Source organism: Molossus molossus, unplaced genomic scaffold, assembly GCF_014108415.1.
Source record: "Molossus molossus isolate mMolMol1 unplaced genomic scaffold, mMolMol1.p scaffold_m16_p_6, whole genome shotgun sequence".
NCBI lineage: Eukaryota > Metazoa > Chordata > Mammalia > Chiroptera > Molossidae > Molossus > Molossus molossus.
In genome coordinates, this window is record NW_023425399.1 from 61,599,952 (window position 1) to 61,625,722 (window position 25,771).

Genomic DNA, 25,771 nt, shown 5'->3' on the forward strand with positions numbered 1-25,771 from the left:
GACACACAAATGGCCAAGAGAAATATGAAGAAATGCTCAACATCACTAATGATCAGAGAGATGCAAGTTAAAACAACAATGAGGTATCAACTCACACCTGTCAGAATGGCTGCCATCAACAAATCATCAAACAACAATGTTGGCGATGGTGTGGAGAAAAGAGGACTCGAGTACACTTCTGTTGGGAATGCAGACTGGTGCGACCACAATGGAAAACAATATGGTGTTACCTCAAAAAATTAAAAATCGCATTGCCATTTAATCCTGTGGTCCCACTTCTAGGAATATACCCTAAGCAGCCTGAAACGCCAATCAGAAACAATATATATACCCCCATTTTTATAGCAGCACTATTTACAATAGCTAAGATCTGAAAAAAGCCCAAGTGTCCATCAGTAGACAAATGTATAAAAAACTGGTACATATACACAATGGAGTAGTATGCAGCTGTAATAAAGAAAGATCTTTTATTGTTTGAGATGACATGCAGGGACCTGGAAAGTATTATTCTCAGCTAAACAAGCGAAGCAGAGACAGACAAATGTCATATGATCTCACTTATTTGTGGAATATAATGAACGTAACAGTCTGAGGAACAGGGTAGACCCAGAGATGTGAAAGTAGAGTACAGACTGACAACAGTCAGAAGAGGGGGTAGTGGGGGGAGGGAAGAGATAAACCACTGAACTTATATGCATGTAGGCATAACCAATGGACCTGGACAACAAAGCCAGATATGGGGTGAGAGTGATGGAGAGGAGGGTGTCAATGGGGAAAAAAAGGAGAAACATTTATAACAAAAATAAATTATTTAAAAAATTTTTAAATGTTGAAATAAAAATAAATAAAAAATAAAAACGTGGTCCCACTATCTTCTCACTAGCATTGTATCTGAGAAGAAATCTGAAGTTATTCTTGTTTCTTTGTATGTAACAAGACTTTTTTCCTCTAGCTACTTTTAAGATTTAAGATTTTCTCACTAACACTGGTCTTAAGTATGGTATTGTTTTCTTTATTTTTATTGTTCCTCAGGTTTATTGAGTTTCTTGGAACTGTTTGTATATATTTTTTTTTATCAAATCTAGAATTGTTTTGGCCATTTTTTATTTAAATCTACATTCTTTTTTGAAAATTCTAGTACGATGTATGTTAGGCCAATTGAAATTGTCCCTCGGCACACTGATGTTCTTTTCACTTTCTTGTTATTCTTAATTCTCTTTTCATTACATTTTGTATACTTTTTACTCTTATGTCTTCAAATTTACGAATACTTTTCCTGCAATATCTAATCTGATGTAACATCATCAACTGTATTTTCCTTCTTACACTTAGTTTTTAGCAATAGAAGTTTAGTTTGAGTCTTTCATCTTTTTTATTTTATTTTTGAATTACCATTGACATTTAATATTAATTTATATAATGATTAGACAGCATAGTGATTAGACAATCAAATAATTTACAAAGTAATCTTGAGAGATCAAGTACCCACATGGCACCATACATAATTATTAGCCATATTCCTTATGTTGTACTTTACATCACTGTGATTATTTTGTAACTACCAATTTGTACTTCTTAATCCCTTCACCTTTTTCACCCAGCCCCCCAAAACCCTCTTCTTCTGGCAACTATGCGTCAGTCTGTTCTCTGTATCTGTGCATCAGTTTAACGTACAAGTGAAATCATATTATACTCGTCTTTCTCTGTCTGACTTATTTCACTTAGCCAAACCCACCAGGGCTCTCCTTGTACTTTTAATTTGCATTTATCTGCTGGTTAGTGACACTGAGCATTTTTTAATATGTCTATTGGCCATCTGTATGTCCCCTTTGTTGAAGTGTCTATTCAGGTCCTTTGCCCTTTTTTTTAATTGGACTTGGAGGAAGTGGTGTTGAGTTATATTAGTTCTTTATACATTTTGGATATTAAACCTTTATCAAATGTATCATTGACAAATATCTTCTCATATTCAATAGGTTGTGTCTTTGCTTCATTGTGGTTTCTTTTGCTCTGCAAAAGCTTTTTAGTTGTATTTAGTCCCATTTGTTTATTTTTTTCTTTTGTTTCCCTTGCCCAAGGAGATATACCAGAAAAAAATGCTAAGAGTAATGTCATAGAGATTACTGCCTACGTATTCTCTAAGAGTTTTATGGTTTTGAGTCTTATACTTGTCTTTATTTTTAGTTTATTTTCTATATGGTGTAAGAATATGATCTAGTTTCATTTCTTTGCTTTATCTGTCCGATAAATATATGAATGCTTGAAGAATTTGCATGTCATGTTTGTGCAAGGGCCATGTTAATCTCTGTATCATTCCAATTTTAGTGTATGTGCTGCTGAAGCAAGCACTGAGTCTTTTATCCTTTTATCTTCCATGTTTTTACATAACTTTCTGTATACATGAATATATTTATCTAATTGTGGTTACTGATTTAGTACTTCTATCAAATGTGGGTCACTTTCTTGTTGTTGTTGTTGTTTTTATTAATTAATTTATTTTTCTTACAGGTGTTTCTCCTTTATCCCCTCAGACAGCCTCCTCTGTATCTGGCCCCCTCCCCCAAGCCAAGCATTGTTGTCTATGTCCATTGTTTTATGCATATATGCATATAACTTCTTCGGTTTTCTTCATCACTCTGAAGTATGTCAGTCTGAACCTTACTCCTTTCTATGTCTCTGGGTCTATTTTGTTCATCAGCTATTTTTGTTCATTATATTCCACAAATAAGTGAGATCATATGGTATTTGTCTTTCTCTAATTGGCTTATTTCACTTAGCATAATACTTTCCAGGTCCCTTCATGTTATCTCAAAGGATATGAGATCTTGCCCTGGCCAGTTTGGCTCAGCAGTTAGAGTGTCGGCATGCAATCCCAAGAGACTTGGGTTCAGTTCTCGCTAAGGGCACGTACCTCGGTTGCAGTTTGTCCCTGGCCCTCGTTGGGTAATGTGGGTGGCAACTCGATGTGTCCCTTTCACATCGACATCTCTCTCTCTCTCTCTCTCTCTCTCTCTCTCTCTCTCTCTCTCTCTCTTCCTCTCTCTCGCTTTCACTCTATCTGATCAAAAAATGGAAAAATGTCCTCAGGTGAGGATAAAGAAAGAAAGGATATGAGATTGCTCTTTCTTACAGCTGCATACTGTTCCACTGAGTATATGTACCACAGTTTTTTTATCCACTTACTTATTGATGGACTCTAACGCTGTTTCCAGATCTTAGCTATTGTAAATAGTGTTGCTATGAACATAGGGGTACATATATTCTTTCCAACTGGTGTTTCAGGCTTCATAGGATATATGCCTAGATTGGGATCACTAGGTCAAATGGCAGTTCCATTTTTTATTTTTTGAGAAAACACCATATTGTTTTCCACAGTGCATGACCCATTTGCATTCCCACCAGCAGTGTACTAGATTCCCCTTGTCTCCACACCCTCGCCAGCACTGGTTGTTTGATGATTTGTTGATGGCAGCCATTCAGGAAGGTGTGAAGTAACACTTCAGAGTCATTTTAATTTGCATCTCTCTGATGATTAGTGACTTTGAGCCCTTTTTTTCTTTATTCTGATCTGAGGACATTTTTGCATTTATCTTAAGATATAGTGGGAGAGAGGGAGAGAGAAAGAGAGAAATATCAATGTGAGAGAGACACATCAAGTGGCTGCCACCCACATGACCCCAATCAGGGCTGGGGAAAAATCGCAACTGAGGTACTTGCCCTTAGTGGAATAGAACCAGGTCTCTCTGGTCCATGGGTTGATGCCGTTGAGTATTTTTTAATATGTCGCTTGGCCATTTGTCTGTCCTGTTTGAATAGGTGTGTATTTAGGTCCTCTGTCCAATTTTTAATTGGGTTCTTTTTCTTTTGCTGAGTTGTATGAGTACTCTCTATATTTTGAAAATTAACCCCTTATCTGATGTATCATTGGCAATTATACTCTCCCATATAGTGTGTCCCCTTTCCATTTTGATGCTTGTTTCTTTTGCTGTGCAGAAGCTTTTTAGTTTGATGTAGTCCCATGTATTCATTTTTCTTTGTTTCTCGTGCCTTACACATTGTATCAGTGAAAATTTTGCTGCATGTGATGTCTGAAATTTTGTTTCCTACATTTTCTTCTAGGATTTTTATGGATTCACAAGTCACATTTAAGTCTTTTATCCATTTTGAGTTTATTCTTGTGTATGGTGTAATTTGGTGGTCTAGCTTTATTTTTTTGCATGTAGCTGTCCAATTCTCTCAACACCATTTATTAAAGATGCTGTCATGTCTCCACTGTATGCTCTTACCACCTTTATCAAATATTAATTGAGCACAATGTCTTGGGTCAATTTCTGGGTTCTCTCTTCTGTTCCATTGATCTATGTGCCTGTTCTTATGCCAATACCAAGCTGTTTTGATTACAGTGGCTTTGTAGTATAACTTGATATCCAATATTGTGATCCCTCCTACTTTGTTCTTCTTTTTCAAGATTGCTGTGGCTATCCAGGGTCTTTTTTGATTTCATATAAACTTTTGAAGCTTTTTTTCTAGTTCTGTGAAATACGTTGTTGGTATTTTAATGGAAATTGCATTGAATCTATAGATTGCTTTGAGTAATATGGACATTTTAATTATCTTAATTCTTCCTATCCATGAACAAAATATATGCTACACTTTTTTATATCTTCCTCTATTTCTTTTTCAATGTCCTGTGGTTTTCTGTAAATAGGTCTTTTACTTCTTTAGTTAAGTTTATTCCAGTGTACCTTATTTTTTATTGTTGTTGTATTGGTAAATGGGATTGTTTTTCTAGTTTCTATTTCTGTGAGTTCATTATTGGTATATAAGAATATCGTCAATTTCTTGATGTTAATTTTGTATCCTGCTACCTTGCTAAATTCAATTACTAAATCTAGTTTTTATCAGAAATGATGCTAGATTTTGTCGAATACTTTTTCAGCATCTATTGATAAGATCATATGGTTTTTATCTTCCATTTTGTTTATGTGGTGTATCACATTTATTGATTTGTGAATATTGTACCAGCCTTGCATCCCTGGAATAAATCTCACTTGATTATGATGAATAATTTTTTTAATGTATTGATGGATTCAATTTGCTCATATTTTGTTAAGGATTTTGGCATCTGTGTTCATTGGGGTTAATGGCCTTCAGTTTTATTTCTTTGTAGTGTCTTTATCTGGTTTTGGAATTAAAATTATCCTGGCCTCATAAAACGAGTTTGGAAATCTTCCTTCTTGAATTTTTTGGAATAGTTTGAGGAGATTTGGTGTCAGTTCTTGGAATGTTCAGTAAAACTCCCTCCTGAAGCCATCCGGGTCTCGGCTTTTGTTTGCTGGAAGATTCTTGATTATCTCTTCAATTTCCTTAATTGTTATTGGTCTGTTCAAGATTTCTATTTCTTCCATGTTCACTTTTTGGAGACTATGTGATTCTAGAAATGTGTCCAATTCACCTAGATTGTCCAATTTGTTGGCATATAATTGTTCATAGTATTGGTTAACAATCCTTTGTATTTCTGTGGTGTCAGTTATTACTTTTTCTCTTTCATTTCTGATTTTGCATACTTGGGTTCTCTCTCTTTGTTGCTTGGTGAGTCTAGCTAAGGGTCCATCAATCTTTTTATCTTTTCAAAGAACCAGCTCTTTGTTTCATTGATCTTTTGAATTATTATTTTTTTATTCTCTATGTCATTTATTTCTGCTCTGGTCTCTACTCTGTCTTTTTTTCTATTCACTCTGGGTTTTTCTTTTTGTTTGCTTTCTAGTTCTTTAAGTTGTTAGGTTAGATAGTCAATTCAAAATTTTTCTTGTTTTCTGCTGTAAGCATATAATGCTTTGAACTTCCCTCTCAGGACTGCTTTCACTACGTACCATAGATTTTGTGTTTTTGTGTTTATTTTTACTGGTTTTCAGGAAATTATTTTTTTCTTTTTTTTTTATGAATTTTTATTTATTTTGTTACAGATATTTTACCTTTTTACCCCATTGGCACCCCCCACTTCACCCCCCCTTCACCCTGTCCCCGGCTTAGTTGTCCATGACCATTGGTCATGCATACATGCATATAAGTTCTGTGGTTTATCTCTTCCCAACCCCCCACCCACCATCCCCTCTTCTGAGGGATGTCAATCTGTGCCCTACTTCTATGTGTCTGGGTCTACTGTATTCCTCAGACTGTTATGTTCATTATATTCCGTATATAAGTGAGATCATGTGGTATTTGTCTTTTTCTGCTTGGCTTCTTTCACTTAGGATAATACTTTCCAGGACCCTCCATGTCGTCTCAAAGGATAAGAGATCTTTCTTTCTTACTGCTGCATAGTACTCCATGGTGTATATGTACCACAGCTTTTTTATCCATTCGTCTACTGGTGGACACTTGGGCTGTTTCCAGATCTTAGCTATTGTAAATAGTGCTGCTATGAACATGGGGGTACATATATTCTTCCTGATTGGTGTTTCAGGCTTCTTAGGGTATATTCCCAGCAGTGGGATCACTGGGTCAAATGGAAGTTCAATTTTTAATTTTTTGAGGTAGCACCATATTGTTTTCCATAGCGGCTGCACCAGTCTGCATTCCCACCAGCAGTGTATTAGAGTCCCCTTTTCTCCACACCCTCGCCAACACTTGTTGTTTGATGATTTGTTGATGGCGGCCATTCTGACAGGTGTGAGGTGATACCTCATTGTTGTTTTAATTTGCATCTCTCTGATGATTAGTGATGTTGAGCATTTCTTCATATGTCTCTTGGCCATTTGTATGTCCTGTTTGGAGAGGTGTCTATTCAGCTCCTCTGCGCATTTCTTAATTGGGTTCTTTGTCTTCCTTTTGTGGAGTTGTATGAGCACTCTATATATATTGAAAATTAACCCCTTATCTGATACATCACTGGCAATGATGTTCTCCCATACAGTGGGTTGCCTTTCCATTTTGATGATTGTTTCTTTTGCTGTGCAGAAGCTTTACAGTTTGATGTAGTCCCATGTGTTTATTTTTTCCTTTGTTTCTGTTGCCTTAGGTGATGTATCAGTGAAAATTCTGCTGCGTATGATGTCCGAAATTTTGTTGCCTATATTTTCTTCTAGAATTGTATTGGATTCACGGGTCACATTTAAGTCTTTTATCCATTTTGAGTTTATTTTTGTGAATGGTGTAAGTTGATGGTCTAGTTTCATTTTTTTGCATGTAGCTGTCCAATTTTCCCAACACCATTTATTAAAGAGGCTGTCTTTACTCCACTGTATGCTCTTGCCGCCTTTGTCAAATATTAATTGAGCGCATTGCCTTGGGTCCATTTCTGGGTTTTCGGTTCTGTTCCACTGGTCTATATGCCTGTTCTTGTGCCAGTACCAGGCTGTTTTTGTTACAGTCACTTTGTAGTATAACCTGATATCTGGTATTGTGATCCCACCTACTTTGTTCTTCTTTTTCAAGATTGCTGTGGCTATTCGGGGTCTTTTTTGGTTCCATATGAACTTTTGAAGTATTTGTTCTACTTCTATGAAATATGTCGTTGGTATTTTGATGGGGATTGCATTGAATCCATAGATTGCTTTGGGTAGTATGGACATTTTAATGATGTTAATTCTTCCAATCCATGAACAGGGTATGTGCTTCCACTTTTTTATATCTTCCTCTATTTCTTTTTTCAATGACCTGTAGTTTTCTGCAAATAGGTCCTTTACTTCTTTGGTTAAGTTTATTCCTAGGTATCGTAATTTTTTTGGAGCGATGGTAAATGGGATTGTTTTTTCAGTTTCTCTTTCTGTGAGTTCATCATTGATGTACAAGAATGCTGTCGATTTCTTGACGTTAATTTTGTATCCTGCTACTTTGCCAAATTCATTTATTAAGTCTAATAGATTTTTGATGGAGTCTTTAGGGTTTTCTATGTACAATATCATGTCGTCTGCAAATAATGACAGTTTCACTTCCTCCTTTCCAATTTGGATCCCTTTTATTTTTTCTTCATCTCTGATTGCTGTGGCTAAGACTTCCAGTACAATGTTAAATAAGAGTGGCAAAAGTGGACATCCCTGTCTTGTTCCTGTTCTTAATGGAAATGTTTTTAGTTTCTGTCCACTGAGTATGATGTTGGCTGTAGGTCTTTCATATATGGCCTTTATTATGTCGAGATATGATCCCTCTATTCCTACATTGCTGAGCATTTTTATCAGAAATGGATGCTGGATTTTGTCGAATGCTTTTTCAGCATCTATTGATATGATCATGTGGTTTTTATTCTTCATTTTGTTTATGTGGTGTATCACATTTATTGATTTGTGAATATTGTACCAGCCTTGCATCCCTGGAATGAATCCCACTTGGTCATGGTGAATAATTTTTTTGATGTATTTCTGGATCCGATTTGCTAATATTTTGTTCAGGATTTTGGTGTCTATGTTCATCAGGGATATTGGCCTGTAGTTTTCTTTCTTCGTAGTGTCTTTTTCTGGTTTTGGAATTAGAATTATGCTGGCCTTATAGAACGTGTTTGGAAGTCTTCCTTCTTCTTGAATTTTTTGAAATAGTTGAGGAGAATGGGTGTTAGTTCTTTTTTGAATGTTCGGTAAAACTCCCCCATGAAACCATCTGGGCCTGGGCTTTTGTTTGCTGGGAGAGTCTTGATTACCTCTTCAATTTCCTTATTTCTTATTGGTCTGTTCAAGTTTTCTATCTCTTCCGGGAATAGTTTTGGGAGACTGTGTGTCTCTAGAAATTTGTCCATTTCGCTTAGATTGTCGAATTTGTTGCCATATAGTTGTTCATAGTAGTTGTTAACGATCTTTTGTATTTCCGTGGTGTTGGTTGTTACTTCTCCTCTTTCATTTCTGATTTTGTGTATTTGAGTTCTCTCTCTTTGTTTCTTGGTGAGTCTAGCTAAGGATCCATCAATCTTGTTTATCTTTTCGAAAAACCAGCTCTTTGTTTCATTGATCCTTGAATTGTTTTTTGGTCTCTACGTCATTTATTTCTGCTCTGATCTTTACTATTTCCTTCCTTCTACTTGCTCTGGGGTTTTCTTTTTGTTTGCTTTCTAATTCTTTAAGTTGTGAGGTTAGACAGTCCATTAGAAATTTTTTTTGTTTTTTGAGGTAGGCCTGTAGTGCTATGGACTTCCCTCTCAGAACTGCTTTCGCTGCATCCCATAGATTTTGTGTTGTTGTGTGTTCATTTTCATTGGTTTCCAGGAAGTTTTTAATTTCTTCCTTGATCTCCTCGGTGACCCATTCATTGTTTAATAACATGCTATTTAGCCTCCATGTGTTGAAATGTCTTTGCATGTTCTTGTTGCAATTGATTTCTAGTTTCATGCCATTGTGATCTGAGAAGATGGTTGATATGATTTCAATCTTCTTGAACTTGTAGAGATTTAGTTTGTGTCCTATCATGTGGTCTATCTTTGAGAATGTCCCATGTGCACTTGAGAAGAATGTGTATTCTGTAGCCTTGGGGTGTAATTCTCTGTAGATATCTATTAAATCCATTTGGTCTAGTGCTTCATTTAGAGTCTCTGTTTCCTTGCTTATTTTTTGCCTCGAGGATCTATCCAGTGCTGTCAATGGGGTGTTGAAGTCCCCTGCTATGATTGTATTGTTGTCGATTTCTCCTTGGAAGTCCTCCAGAAGATTTTTAATATATTTTGGTGCTCCTATATAGGGTGCATATATGTTTATCAAGGTTATATCTTCCTGTTGGATAGATCCTTTCAATATTATGTAGTGGCCGTCTTTGTCTCTAGTTATGGTCTTCATTTTGAAATCTATTTTATCAGATATGAGAATTGCTACCCCAGCTTTTTTTTTGCTTTCCATTTGCTCGGAAAATTTTTTTCCATCCCTTCACTTTCAATCTATGTGAGTCTTTTGTTGAGAGGTGGGTCTCTTGTAAACAACATATAGATGAGTCATGCTTTCTTATCCAATCAGCTACTCTGTGTCTCTTTATGGGAGCATTCAGTCTATTTACGTTTAAGGTGATTATTGATATGTACTTATTTATTGCCATTTTTGTTTAGTGTGGTTCTATTTTCCTTCCCATTTCTACTGCTAATTACATCAGTCCTTTTAACATTTCTTGCAGTGCTGGTTTGGTACTAATGTATTCCCTTAGCCTTTTTTTGTCTGGGAAGCTCTTTATTTGTTCTTCTATTTTGAATGATAGCCTTGCTGGGTAGAGTAGTCTTGGATGTTTTTCATGACTTTGATTACTTCATGCCATTCCCTTCTGGCCTGTAGTGTTTCTTGTGAGAAGTCAGCTGAGAGCCTTATGGGGTTCCCTTTGTAGGTAACCTGTTGCTTATCTCTTGCTGCTTTTAAGATTCTCTCTTTGTCTTTAATTTGTGGCATTTTAATTACTATGTGTCTTGGTGTGGGCCTGTTTGGGTTCTTCTTACTTGGGACTCTTTGTGCTTCTTGAACTTGAATGCCTTCTTCCTTCACCAAATTAGGGAAGTTTTCTCTCACTATTTTTTGAATATATTCTCTATCCCTTGCTCATTTTCTTCTTCTTCGGGGACTCCTATGATGCGAATATTATTACATTTCCAGTTGCCCCATAGTTCTCTTAAGCTGTCTTCCTGTTTTTTAATAGTTTTTTCCTTTTGTTTTTCTGATTGGTTGATTTTTTCTACCCTGTCTTCTAATTCACTGATCCGATCCTCAGCTTCCCCTACTCTGCTTTTTAAACCCTCCAATGTGTTTTTCATTTCGGATATGTTATTTTTTATCTCTTCTTGTTGGTTTTTAATTTCCAATTGGCTTATTTTCAGTGTCTCTATGGCCTTACTCATACTGTTCAGCTTCCTCAAGATCATGGCTCTGAATTGTAGCTCTGTTAACATGACTAATTGCTCCACATTGATCTCATCTTCGGTGGAGGTCTCTTGCTCTTTCATTTGGCTTCTGTTTCTGTGTTTCACCATTTTGGCTATCACTGTGGGCTTTGGAGCCTGTCAGGTTCTCCCTGTGGGTGTTGGTGTTCTGCTGTTTGTGGCTCCCTCTCCTGTGTTTAGATGAGCGAGGGAGGACCCACGTTGAACACCACTGTCAAGTCTTACTTTCCTGATTAAAGTTGCCAGCCCAGGAAAAGTACCGTTATCCTCTAGCTTTTTGCCTGGAGGCTAGCAGTCTAGGTTAATTGATGAGTTTTGGGTTGTCAGTTGATTGAAAAACTCCCTCTGGTGCTCAGCCCAGGGGCTTTCACGAGGGTGGGGCAGATGCTGGTTGTTAGTGAGCCTCAATTAACACTTCAATGGCCCACAGGGTGGGGTTGGATCTCTGAGGGAGTGGCTGCTGCCTCTCCTCAGAGGTCTGGGAAGGAGCAATGTGGCCCCCGTCCTGAGTGGCTGCACTCAGCCAAAGCTCTGAGCGCCCTCCAAACCCCGAGTGTCCCGACACAGTTCCAGTCCAGTCTGCCCTCCCTCTGCCGGAGCCCAAGGTGAGTGGCTGTGGCTGTTTCATCCTCTGTCCCGGCTCTGCGCTGTGGAGCCGCCTGGGAGTGTAACCCGAGGGCGCCGCTCCCAGCTAAGGCCGCTGCCGAGCTGCCGACAGTGGGCTCCCAGCCCCGTCTCGCGCCTTCGCAAGCCTACCGGGATGGAGTCAGTGTCCCTCGTTGTATGGTCCTCGCAAGCTGCTTTTCTGTTGGTTTTATCGTCGATTTGTGTGTGTTATAGTTGTAATTCCAGTTTGGTTCTGGGAGACGGTCTGTGTAGCTCCATTCACTCCGCCGCCATTTTTCGGTTCCAGTTTTCAGGAAATTTTTAATTTCTTCCTTGATCTTCTTGGTAATCCATTCATTGTTTAATAACATGCTATTTAGCCTCCATGTGTTCTATGATTTTGTGTGCTTTTGTTGTAATTGTTTTCAAGTTTCATGCCATTGTGATCAAAGAAGATGCTTGATAATATGATTTCAATCTTCTTGAACTTGTAGAGACTTAGTTTGTGTCCTAACATGTGGTATATCTTTGGGAATGTCCCATGTGCACTTGAGAAGAATGTGAATTCTGTAGTTTTGTGGTGTAATGCTCTGTAGACATCCATTAAATCCATCATTTAGAGTCTGTGTATCCTTGTTAATTTTTTGTCTAGAGGATCTATCCAGTTTTGTTACTGGGGTGTTGAAGTTTCCTGCTATGATTGTATTGCTGTTGATTTCTCTTTTGAAGTCCTCCCAAAGTTTTTAAATATATTTTGGTGCTCCTATATTGGGTGCATACATATTTATCAAGGTTATATCTTTCTGTTGGATAGATCCTTTGAATATTATGTAGTGGTCTTTTTTTGTCTCTGGTTATGGCCTTCATGTTTACATCTATTTTATCAGATATAAGTATTGCTACTCCAGCTTTTTTTCTTTTTTTTCTGTTTGCTTGAAAGAATTTTTTCCATCCCTTCACTTTCAACCTATGTGAGTCCTCTATTGTGAGGTGGGTCTCTCATAAACAACATATATATGAGTCATGCTTTCTTATCCAATCAACTACTCTGTGTCTTTTTATTTTTTTTTCCTCACCCGAGGACATTTTTTTCCATTTTTTGTTCAGGTAGAGTGGGAGGGAAAGAGAGGAATAGAGAGAGAGAGAGAGAAACATCGATGTGAAAGGAACACATCGAGTGGCTGCCACCCGCACAACCGACCAGGGCCGGGGACAAACTGCAACCAAGGTACATGCCCTTAGCGGGAACCGAACCCAGGTCTCTCTGGACTGCAGGCCGACGCTCTAACCGCTGAGCCAAACCGGCCAGGGCTACTCTGTGTCTTTTTATCAGAGCATTCAATCCATTTACCTTTAAGGTGATTATTGATATGTACTTATTTATTGCCATTTTTGTTTCTTCTTGTTATATTTTTCTTCCTATTTCTTCTACTAATTTTAGCAGTCTTTTTAGCATTTCTTGCAATGCAGGTTTCCTGCTAATATATTCCCTTAGAATTTTTTTGTCTGGGAAGCTCTTTTATTCACCTTCTGTTTTGAATGATAGCCTTGCTAGATACAGTAGTCTTGGATTCAAATCCTTGTTTTTCATTACCTTGATTATTTCATGCCATTCCCTTTTGGCCTGTAGTGTTTTTGTTGAGAAATCAGCTGATAGCCTTATGGGGGTTTTCTTGTTGGTTACCTGTTGCTTATCTCTTGCTGCCTTTAGGATTCTCTCTTTGTCTTTAATTTTTGGGATTTTAATTATGATGTGTTTTCGTGTGGGCCTGTTTGGGTTCTTCTTACTTGGGGCTCTCTGTGCTTCTTGTACTTGTATGCCTTTTTTCCTTCACCAAGTTAGGGAAGTTTCTGTCACTATTTATTCAAATATATTCTCTAATCCTTGCTCATTTTCTTCTTCTGGAACTCCTATGATGTGGTTGTTATGTTTCATATTGTCCCATGGTTCTCTTAAACTGTCTTCCTTTTTCAATTGTTTTTTTGTTTGTTTGTTTGTTTCTCTGATTGGATGTTTTTTTTCTACCCTGTCTTCTAATTCATTGATCCAGTCTTCAGCCTCCCCTACTCTGCTGGTTATTCCTTCCAATGTGTTCTTTATTTCTGTTATGCCATTCTTCATTTCCAACTGGTTGGTTTTCAATGTTGCTATATCTATTTGCATGCTGTTGAGCTTCTTCATGATTATTACTCTGAACTCTCTTTCTGATATCTTGCTCAGTTCCCTGTCATTTATTATCTTCTGTCAAATTATCTTGTTCTTTCATTTGATATTTGTTTCTTTGTTTCACCGTTTTGGCTTTTTCAGTGGGTTTTTGGAGTCTGCCAAATTTTCCCTGTGCGTGTTGGTGTTCTCTTGTTTCTGGCTCCCTCTACTGGGTTTGTATAAGTGTGGGAGGACCCACATTAAACACTACTGTCAAGTCTTACTTTCCCGGGTAGATTTGCAAGCCCAAGAAAGCTTCAGTTATCCTCTAGCTTTTTGCCTGGGGGCTATTAGTCTCAGTTATTTAATGAGCTTTGGGTTGTAGCCCTGAACTGAATGAAAAAAATTCCTCAGGTGTTTAGAGTAAGAGGACTTTCAGAGTGTCGGGCAGATGCATGCTGGCTGCTAAAGAACCATAATTGCATTAATCTGACCTGGCCAGGTAGTGTTAAATTCCTGAGGTAGGGGCTGTTGCTTCTCCCTGGGGCTCTCAGAAGGGGCTCTTTGAATAAGGTAGCTACTCTCCTATGATGAACTGATTCAGCACAAAATTCCCAGTGCCCTCCAAATCCCGATTCTCTCCACACAGTTTCAGTGCAGATAGCCCTCCCTCTGCTGAAGCCCAAGATGAGTGTCTGTAGCTAATTTAGTGCTCTGTCCTGGCCCTCTGATCTGTGGAGCCAGCTTGTGATTTTAACCCGGCGGGAGCTGCTCACTGCTAAAACAGTTGCTCTCCGTGGGCTCCCATCCTGCCCTCTTGTGCCCTCCCAGGCTTAATTTTGTGTCCTCTTTCTGACCATGGGTATATGTGTCCTCTCCAGCTGCTTTTCTGTTGCTTTTACCCAATTATTTCTCTTTATTCTAGTTGTAATTCCAGTTTGGTCCTGGGAGATGGTCTGTGTAGCTTCCATTCAACCTGCCACCATTTTGGAATCTCACATTTGGGTCACTTTCAATGTTGATTTTTCTCCTTTTTAAATTGCTTATAATTTTGTATGCCTGGTAATGTTTGCTTGGTTGCCAGTCATTGCTATTTTTACCTTGTTGGGTGAAAATATTTTTATTCCTAAAATTATTTATAAGGTGTGTTCTGGGAGGAAGATGAATTGTATTGAAATGTTTTGAGCCTTTCAAGTTTTATTTTTAAGATTTGTTAAGAGGAACAAATGCAGTGCTCAGTGTCAGATGGATCATTTCTCACTACTGAGTCAAGGTCTTTCTGTGTACTTGTCCCAATGCTCCATGATCATAAAAATTTTACTCTGGCTAGTGGCACAGACACTCTTCCCTGCTCTGTATGAATAACAGAAAGTATTACATTTAATTTTTTGTTGCCAGTCTAGAGTAGTTTCCTCACATATATGCACTGGACAGTACTTTGCAGTGTGTTTAAGGATTACCCTCTTTTGGTTTCTGGAGTTCTCTCTATACACAGTTACTTCCTCTCAAGTACTCTGTCCTCTGAAATTTAGGAACTGTAGCATCCCTAAACTCTCTTTAACTACAAGCTACATCTCTTCAACTCAGGGAACTTGCCAGACCTTTCTTGGGTTTCTCCTCCAAGCACTGGGAGAGAAATTTCAATACTGGAAACTCTCTCAGTTTACTAATCTTGGGCAGTTTTAGAGATTATCTTGTTTTCTCTCATTCCTCAAAGATTATTATTCTTTATGGCCTGATGTGCAGTGTCTACAAATTTTTGTTCCATATTTTTTTTTACTTTTATATATTTTTTATTAATTTATTTATTTTTGTTACAGATGTTTCTCCTCCCCCCCCCCACTGATTCCCCCTTCACCCTCCCTCTCCACCCTGTCCCCACCTTTGTTGTCCATGTCCATTGTTCATATGTACATGCATATAAGTTCTGTGGTTTATATCCCCCTGCCCCCACAGCCCCTTTTCTGGGGATTGTCAGTCTGTATCCTGCTTCCACATCTCTGGGAATACCCTGTTCCTCAGACTGTTATGTTCATTATATTCCACAAATAAGTGAGATCATGTGATATTTGTCTTTTTCTGCTTGGCCTGTTTCGCTTAGGATAATACTTTCCAGGTCCCTACATGTCATCTCAAAGGATAAGAGATCTTTCTTTCTTACAGCTGCATAGTAGTCCATTGTGTATATGTACCACTGCTTTTTTATCCATTCGTCTACTGATGGACACTTGGGCTGTTTCCAGATCTTAGCTATTGTAAATAGTGCTGCTACAAACATGGGGGTACATATATTCTTCCGTATTGGTGTTTCAGGCTTCTTAGGGTATATTCCTAGAAGGGGGATCACTGGGTCAAATGGCAGTTCAATTTTTAATTTTTTGAGGTAACACCATATTGTTTTCTATAGCACAGCAAAAGATACAGTCATCAAAGTGGAAAAGCAACCAACTGTATGGGAGAGCATAATTGCCAAAGATATATCAGATAAGGGGTTAATTTCCAATATATATAGAGTGCTCATACAACTCAACAATAGGAAGACAAAGAACCCAATTAAAAAATGGGCAGAGGAACTAAATAGGCACCTCTTCAGTCAGGACATACAAATAGTCAAGAGACATATGAAGAAATGCTCAACATCACTAATCATCAGAGAGATGCAAATTAAAACAACAATAAGGTATCACCTCACACCTGTCAGAATGGCTGCCATCTACAAATCGTCCAACAATAAGTGTTGGCGGGGATGTGGCGAAAAAGGGGACTGTAGTACACTGCTGGTGGGAGTGCAGACTGGTGCAGCCACCATGGAAAACAATATGGTGTTCCATATATTTTTGATCGGTCCAGTCAGAGGATTAATTCAATCTCTGTTATTTATCTCAACAAGAAAATAATTTTTGTGTAATTATTGGTGCTGATGACAGAAGTTCAGAATGTTGTTTATCTCTTCTTCTATAGTCATCTCATACCCCGACTCTGGCAAACACATAAAGGAGCCTTTTCTTTATCAGTCACATACAGGTTCTGCTCACACCCAACACTTAACATCACTGATGCAAAGGAGTTGTATAATAATCAGGAAATTTATTTGGCAAGAAAAATTTATGTATTTTTCTGGCTACGCAGGAGAATCTGGTCTCCAGTCCTCAAATGTAGTTGTCAGGAGAAATTTGAGAACCATGACAGTTATATCAGATAGCAGATCTAGTCTGTTATGTACAATATCTTTGAAAGTAACTTAATGGATTCAATTCCAGTATTTTCACATCACACATTTTGTGAGACATGGGCCTTTTGTTGTCAAAATCAGATATTGTGGGTGCTTGTTTGCAAACTACACATACTTTACTTTGGAATCAAAGATTTTCCCACATGTTATTGAAAGGACTGGTTTTACTTAAAATTGGGTAAGAAATCATATCTAAAGTTAATATTGATGAAAAATTGTTATAGTCACTTTCCTGACCACTGCTTTTCTGAATAAAAAAGAAACAGCTCTAAACATCCATGACCATGATTTGCTGGGTTTGAAACGGGTGTGGGTTGAGGAGGGTGGTGCCAATGGGGTAAAAAAGGAGAAACATCTGTAACAAAAAAATAAATTAAAAAATAATAATAATAATAAAAGAAACTGGTTAATGTGGCCACTAAGTAAAACAAATAAAAAGTTATTTTAGGGAAAATCTATCATTTACTTATTAGATATTACCGATGGAAGTGGGTTTTTTTGTTTGTTTGTTTGTTTGTTTATCCTCACCCGAGGACATTTTTCCATTTTTTGTTCAGGTAGAGTGGGAGGGAGAGAGAGGAATAGAGAGAGAGAGAAACATCGATGCAAAAGGAACACATCGAGTGGCTGCCACCCGCAAAACCGACCAGGGCCGGGGACAAACTGCAACCGAGGTACGCGCCCCCAGCGGGAACTGAACCCGGGTCTCTCAGGACCGCAGGCCGACGCTCTAGCTGCTGAACCAAACCAGCCAGGGCAGGAAGTGGGTTTTTTATAATGATAACTTTGTCTTTCTTTCAAATTACTTTGAGCTATATTTTCATGATACATGTTATACATTAAAATATGTGTATGAATTTCTGAAAAAGAAAATTCTCAAGAATGATCCATTTAGTCTATACTTTTTGTTGGATTATGTTACAAAGATATGTCATGGAATGTTATGGTCATGCTTTCCCCTGTGAGAGCACTTATCCAGCCTTTTCCCTTATATTTCTCTGACCTTTCTGACACTAAATTAAACTCCTTGGTCATTAATTTTCATATTTATCTTTAGTGTCCTTCCTATAAATTAAAATGCAAGAATAGACAAGCAGCTGTTCTCTTAGGAAGTGAAACCCCTCCTGTGTGGTCAGTGAGGGGCTCTTGTATCCTTCAGAGTTAACTCCTGCTTTGCTGCTCAGAAGGTGATGAGGCAAGTCCTTGTCTCTGTCCTCCCCACCAACCAGGCAAAGCAATTATATGGAAGGACAACCATCTTCCTATAGGGTGAACAAATCAGAGCCAATTTCCCAAAAGCAATCCACCATATCTGAGTAATATACCCTTTACAGTGTGATGCTCTTTGATGAAAGGAATAGCATTCTATTTATCTAGATGTCCCTAGCACTAACTATAGTACCCAACACAGAGTCAGAACTCAGTAAATAAAAGGATGAATTAATAAATGAATCCTGTAATGGAACTTCTCCTTCCTTAGGGTTTACTCTTAGGGTTTTCTTACATTACTGCTTATTTCATCTGAGAAATAGGGTGGTGTGATTTGAAGACAGTAGACCTGGTTTCATAAGCCTCATCACTTACTACCTTTTCAGTCATTTGTACCTAAAACTCCCATGTCTAATGGAACAATAGCAAATAGTACTTTGATTCATCAACACAGTATCTGATTTATTAGAGGAACCACTTATTTGGTGTTGGTCTCCTTCTCTCCTACTCTGTAATTTTATCAGTTATTAACTATATTGGACTTTAAAATGAGTATTTAAATCCATGTTTACATTGTAGCTACTTGGGAGAAAGTTTATAGTTGCATGTAATAGAAGTGCCTACATTTACCATTTCTTATTTTATTTTGTGCCCTCTAATATGGAAGGTTGCACCATTTATGTGTTGAGCTTGGTCTTGTTGTCATAAGAAGCAGTGCAGGAAGGAGCCTGGATGAGAAACTAAATGGTCCTGGGAGTACTGGTCTTGACTCATTTTTTACATTTCTCTCAGAGGTGAAAATGTGTTCAGGCAAGGAAATGGGCCATATATTTAAAATGCTCATAGAATATAAATGTTCTCTTATGAACCCTGGATGGAACTTCAGAGAAGGTAGAGTGCCTTTAATAGTTAAATGGAAAGGAACTTCCAAATGGCTGCAACTTGTCCATCAATAATCATAGTTCTGAAGACAGCATACCTCCTACCTGGTACAAAACTGTCCTTTGGACAGAATGTTTTTATTATAAGGTGGTGTTCTGCACATATAGCGTAAAGCCCAATTACAGAAAATTGGCAAATAGTTAAGACATATATGTGCCAAAAAAGACTTCAAAGCCATGATGCAGAGCCCCCGGGTCTCAAAGCAAAGTTTTTCTAAGCTTAAAAAAACAATGTAGTGTGAAACCTGTCAGATTTCAATTTTCCCACACGCACAAAAAGTGTCTAAGAGTTTGGCATAGAAATGTGTTTAAAGCATAAGAGACTAATGAAAAAGGATGGTTAAACATTGGCTGTGTTTTTCATATGATGCAATACTGGGGGGAAAATAGAATTGGAAGCCAAAGTAGCAAAAACTCATGTGTAAGAAGCAATATTATGCTCATAGGGATGGGATGCCTTTAAGAAAAAGAAGAATTGTGCTGGAAATATCTCTTAAAGATAAATCCAATCTTGTTCCAGCAAAGACATTTGTTTAACATTGAGGAACTGTCTTAAAGGGGTTGGAAACACAAACCTCGCTTTCTATGGCCGTCTGATTTCCCTTGCCTTTTTGACAGTGTGTCTTTGCATTCACTCATACAACTAATTCTAATAAAAACAAATTCTATTTCCCCTTGACGACAATTAGTTTTGAGCACTTAACTCATCCTGATTGTACCATAGAATTTTGAATTGGGAAGAGATTCAGACACCATCTACAGCTGGTTCTCAAATTTCCTTGTAGGACACAAAATTCTCAAGCATAGCCCTTCCTTGTTATCCATTCCATCACCTCATCCCAGGAGTTCAAGGGTACTGGAGCATTCTTCAGGCAAATTTATCAGAAAGATGGAGGTGGAGGATGAGAGTAGGTGTGTGGGGGGGGGGGGGGCAGTTTGAAAAAGTGAACCCAGGAGATTCTGTGTTGCCCCCTTAGAGAAGATTTTTATTCTTTTTGAGAATCACTGAATTCACACACTTTCCCTATTCTAGACTTGGGAAATCATAAAAATACAGTTAGTGAAGATTGTTGAAATGAAGCCCACCAGAAGCAATGCATCTTATGTCCTATCACTGTCCAAAACAAGACTAAACGTTGCCCTTGCCTCATTCACATTCTTCTTGGATTGGAAAGTAGTTGTGGGCTATTTCTGTGCCAAGAGTATTTCTTTGTTTAATACAAGAAACTAACATACAGATTATGAATATGTAAGAATACACATATACACACAACAGAAGAATATCTGTTTTGAGAAACCAGTCTACAGTGAGAGTATCCTTAGTGGTTCTCTTTTCCTTTCTATGATCACATTACCAAGATAAAAGAAATAGACTTTTCTTGATAAGTAACCTAATATTAATAACATGATGTTGTAAATTTTGCACACCCTCCCTATCACCTCACCCAAGCTCTCCCAGCCTATACCAAATATTACCACAGCTTTTTCTTAAGGGTGATTGTGGTTTTATTGTGGTTTTATTACATCTTAAAGAGAACATTTATCTATTTTTATTTTCCAGCAACATCAAAATGGTATTATAAATAGAGCTATAACCCTAGCATGAACCAAGTTCATGTTATACTTAATAGTAATAACAACAATAGTAGTAGCCAGAATTTCTTGCACAGCTATTATGTGCCACATTCTGTGGTATTGCTTTGTTCATACACCTCATTACCTCAATCTAGTCATTAGCAGCAAAGCAGTGGAACTACCAATGAATTGATGGCTGTTTTCAAGAGTCTTTTGGTCTTGATCTAGCTCTTATTCAATCTGATATGTGACCTTGAGAAAATCATATCTGGGCCAGAAAGGGGTAGGTTATTGAGTGGAAAGATGAGTAGAAGAATAGAGGTTTGTGATCGCTAAGATATTTTTATGCTCAAAAATATTTGTGATTTGAAATAAATTTCCAAGCCCTAAAACAAGTGAGTTAGTAGGCTTCAGCTTGTTTGCTGATATGGTAGCAGCTTTATTACTCATCATTGAGATTTAGCATTATAATCCCAGTAATAATCAGTGTTGGGGGGGAGTTGGCATAATTCAAGACTGTTACATTTTGAAATAAGGGGAGTGATTTCAGAGTTATTTTATTCCATCTTGTGGGAATTTGTTATCATAATCCAGTTACTGAGAGAATCTTACAAAGTGTTAACAAAAGCAGACATATTCTTTTATGTTCAAATAGGAAGGAAATTGAAACATAAGTGACATTGCCTTATTTTGACTCATTTATATCAGTTTCTGACAATGGTATTCATTATACTACCAGAGTAAGAGAATGTTTTTCCATAAAAAAAATTAAAATGAAAATTTCTATTAGATCTTTGTAATCAAGTATTTGCTAAGATATTGCTTGTAAAAATTGGGATTTAGTGAGAATTACTAGAAATGTAAATGATCAATATGTGAACTTGGTTAGGAGTTTTACTGTGTTGTTTTTTATGGCATATTGCCAATATAATATTATGTACATTTTTTTAATGAATTAGTGATGTAAAGAACATTGAAAAAATATAGAACAGATATCTGGGAAGTTTCTCTCTCTTTATAAGAAGATCTGTTTTATATATGACAATAGACACTCTTCAGTGGCTTCTGGCTCTATATTGTAAATTTGAAACATCTATTTCTCATCCTGTGTCTTTCATTTCCTTACCAAAGACACTGAGGTCATTTGTGCGACATTCATCATACAAGAGTCTATAATAATGTGTTTGTAAAAGTGAAAGAGACAGAGGAAGGTGTGAGAAAAGGAAACTGAGTGTTTCCTGTTCAACCAAGAAGAAAAAGTATTTCTTCTGTGCCTGTTCAGGCACTTTGCGTTTCATTGGCAGCTTGGCTTCATGAGGTGGAAGGCCTTTGGAATTCAGACAGACATGGGTACCCATTTGCCTGGCTCACTCATTGTGAGACTGTAGTTTTGGCTTCTTCACCTTGTGGTTGGTTGAATATCTACCTCAAGGAATCAATGAGGTGCTAAAACAGATTGTGAATGTAAAGTGTCTGGCACCTGATAGGACTCATTCACTATTTGTTATGTTCTCACAAAAAGTCTCCATGACCCTGTGAAGCAATGGGAAAGGAAAATGAGGCACCTACTTTATATAGTGGGGCTGGGATAATCATTATCATAGTTAAGGTTTATTACATACTTACCAGCATAAAGTACTAATTAATTGAATGCTCCCAACAAATTTATAAGGTAGGTTCTATTATACCCATTTCTTTTATTTGTTTGTTTGTTTATTTATTTATTTAATATATATATTTTTTATTAATTTTTCTTTGTTACAGATGTTTATCCTTTTTCCCCCATTGACAACCTCTTCTTGATCGCATCCTCTACCCCCACTCACAACCTTGTTGTCTTTGTCCATTGGTTACCCATACATGCATATACGTTTTTTGGTTTATCTCTCTGCCCACCCCAACTCTTTTCTGAGGTCTGTCAGTCTGTACTCAACCACTATGTCTCTGGTTCTATTTTGTTCATTATATTCCACAAATAAGTGAGATCATGTGATATTTGTATTTCTCTGATTGCTTATGTTGCTTAGCATAATACTCTCCAGGTCCCTCCATGTCATCTAAAAAAATAAGAGATCTTTCTTTCTTACAGCTGCATAGTACTCCATTGTGTATTTGTACCACAGTTTGTATCCACTCATCTATTGATGGACATTTGGGCTATTTCTAGATCTTAGCTATTGTAAATAGTGCTGCTATGAACATTAGGGTACATATATTCTTTCTGGTTGGTATTTCAGGTTTCTGTATATATATTCCTAGATGGGATCACTGGGTCACATGGCAGTTCAATGTTTAATTTTTTGTGGAGACACTATATTGTTTTCCATAGTGGCTGCAGCAGTCTGCATTCCCACCAGCAGTATATTAGAGTCCCCTTTTCCCCACACCCTCACCAGCACTTGTTGTTTGATGATTTGTTGATGGCAGCCATTCTGTGAGGTGTGAGGTGATACCCCATACTCGTTTAAATTTGTATCTCTCTGATGATTAGTGATGTTGAGCATTTTCTAATATGTTTCTTAGTCATTTATATGTCCTATTTGCAGAGATATCTATTTAGGTCCTCTGCCAATTTTTTAACTGGATTCTTTGTCTTCCTTTTGTTTAGTTGTATGAATACTCTATATATTTTGAAAATTAAACCCTTATTTGATGTATTATTGGTAATTATGGTCTCCTATATAATGGGTGCCCTGTCCATTTTCATGCTTGATTCTTTTGCTGTGCAGAAGCATTTTAGTTTGATGTAGCCCCATGTGTTCATTTTTTCCTTTGTTTCTCTTGTCTTAGGCATTATATCAGTGAAAATTCTGCTGCATGCGATGTCTGAAATGTTGTTGCCTACATTTTCTTCTAGGATTTTTATGGATTCACTAGTCACATATAAGTCTTTTATCTATTTTGAGTTTATTTTTGTGTATGGTGTAAGTTGGTGGTCTAGCCTCTTTCTTTTTTTGTTTTTTTTACATGCAACTGTTCAATTATCCCAACACCATTTATTAAAGAGGCTGTCTTGACTCCATTGTATGTTCTTGCCACTTTTTGTCAAATATTAATTGAGCATATGTCTTGGATCAATTTCTGGGTTCTCTGTTCTGTTTCATTGATCTATATGCCTGTTCTTGTGCATGTACCAGGTTGTTTTGATTACAGTGGCTTTGCATTATAACCTGATATCCAGTATTATGATCTCTCCTACTTCACTTTGTTTTTTGTTTTGTTTTTTCAAGATTGCTTGGCTATTCAGCATCTTTTTTGGGTTCCATACAAATTTTTGGAGTGTTTGTTCTAGTTTCATGAAATATATTGAATCTGTAGATTGATTTGGGTAGTATGGACATTTTAATGATATTAATTCTTCCAATCAACAAGGGATATGCTTTCACTTTTTTATATCCTCCACTGTTTCTTTTTTCAATATCCTACAGTTTTCTGCGAACAGGTGCTTTACTTCTTTGGTTAAGTTTATTCCCAGGTATCTTAGTTTTTCTGCTGCAATGGTAAATGGGATAGTTTTTTTAGTTTATCTTTCTGTGAGTTCATTATTGGTGTATAAGAATGCCATCGATATCTTGATGTTAATTTTGTATTCTGCTAGTTTGTCAAATTCATTTGCTAAATCTAGTATATTTTTTATGGAATCTTTAGGGTTTTCTATATATGATATCATGTCATCTGCACACAATAACAGTTTCACTTCCTCCTTTCCAATTTGGATCTTTTTTATTTTTCCTTCTTATCTAATTGCTGTGGCTAAGACGTTCAGAACTATGTTAAATAAGAGTGGCAAATGGGTATCCCCATTAAAGGAAATGCTTTTAGTTTTTGCCCGTTGAGTATGATGTTGGCTATAGATTTTTCATATATGGCCTTTATTATATGAAATATGATCCCTCTATTCCACATTGCTAGGCATTTTTATCAGAAATGGGTGCTTGATTTTGTCGAATGCTTTTTCAGTGTCTATTGATATGATCATATGGTTTTTTATCTTTTATTTTGTTTGTGGTGTATCACATTTATTGATTTGTAAATATTATACCAGCTGTGCATCCCTGGGATGAATCCCACTTGGTCATGATGATTAATTTTTTTAAGGTATTGCTGGATCCAATTTGCTAATATTTTGTTAAGGATTTTGGCATCTGTGTTCATCAGGGATATTGGCCTGTGCTTTTCTTTCTTTATGGTGTCTTTATCTGGTTTTAGAATTAGAATAAGTCTGGCCTCCTAAAATGAGTTTGGAGGTCTTTCTCCTTCTTGGATTTTTTTTTTTTTTTGAATAGTTAAAGGAGAATGGGTGGTAGATCTTCTTTGAATGTTCACTGAAACTTCCCCATGAAGCTGTCCAGGCCTGGACTTTTGTTTGCTGGGAGTTTCTTGGTTATATATTCAATATCCTTAGTTGTTATTGGTCTGTTCAAGTTTTCTATCTATTCCCATTTCAGTTTTGGGAGACTGTGTATTTCTAGGAATTTGCCTAAATTGTCAAATTTGTTGGTGTACAATTGTTCATAGTATTTATTTTTTATTTTTTTCTTTATTGATTTTAGAGAGAGAAGAAGTGAGACGGAGAGAGAGATAGAAACATTGATGAGAGAGAACATTGATTGGCTGCCTCCTACATGCCCCCACTGGGGATCAAGCATGTGTCCCAACCAGGAATCAAACCAGTGACCTCTTGGTGCATGGGTTGATGCTCAACCACAGAGCTACACCAGCCAGACAGGTTCATAGTGTTTTTTGAAGATCCTTTGTATATCTTGGTGTCAGTTGTTACTTCTCTTTTGTTTCTGATTTTCTTTATTTGGATCCTCTCTTTTTGTTTCTTGGTGAGTCTAGTTAATGGTCCATCAAACTTGCTTGTTTTTTCTAAGAACAATCTCTTCATTTCATTGATCTTTTAAATTGTTTCTTTAAGTCTCTATGTCATTTATTTCTGCTCTGATCTTTACTATTTCTTTCCTTCTACATGCTCTGGGTACTACTTTTTGTTTACTTTCTAGTTCTTGATGTTGTAAGGTTAGAAAGTGTATTAGAATTTTTTCTTGTTTCTTGAGGTATACCTATAGTGCTATGAGTTTCCCTCTCAGGACTGCTTTCACTGTGTCCCATAGATTTTGTGTTATTGTGCATTCATTTTCATTGTGCATTCATTTCCAAAAAGTTTTTAACTTCTTCCTTGATCTCCTTAGTAACTCATTTGTTGTTTAATTACATGCTAT

At 37.1% G+C, this 25,771-nt stretch overlaps 1 protein-coding gene and 1 non-coding gene across 2 annotated transcripts in view; one reads left to right on the plus strand and one right to left on the minus strand.

Annotated features, from left to right (window-relative positions):
- PIEZO2 (piezo type mechanosensitive ion channel component 2) overlaps positions 1–25,771 on the plus strand; it is a 586,652-nt gene that overhangs the window by 404,550 nt on the left and 156,331 nt on the right. The gene's annotated exons all lie outside the window — the stretch shown is intronic.
- LOC118619423 lies at positions 2,245–2,349 on the minus strand. Its single transcript, XR_004957201.1, has one exon. It is a non-coding gene; the product is annotated as a U6 spliceosomal RNA (small nuclear RNA).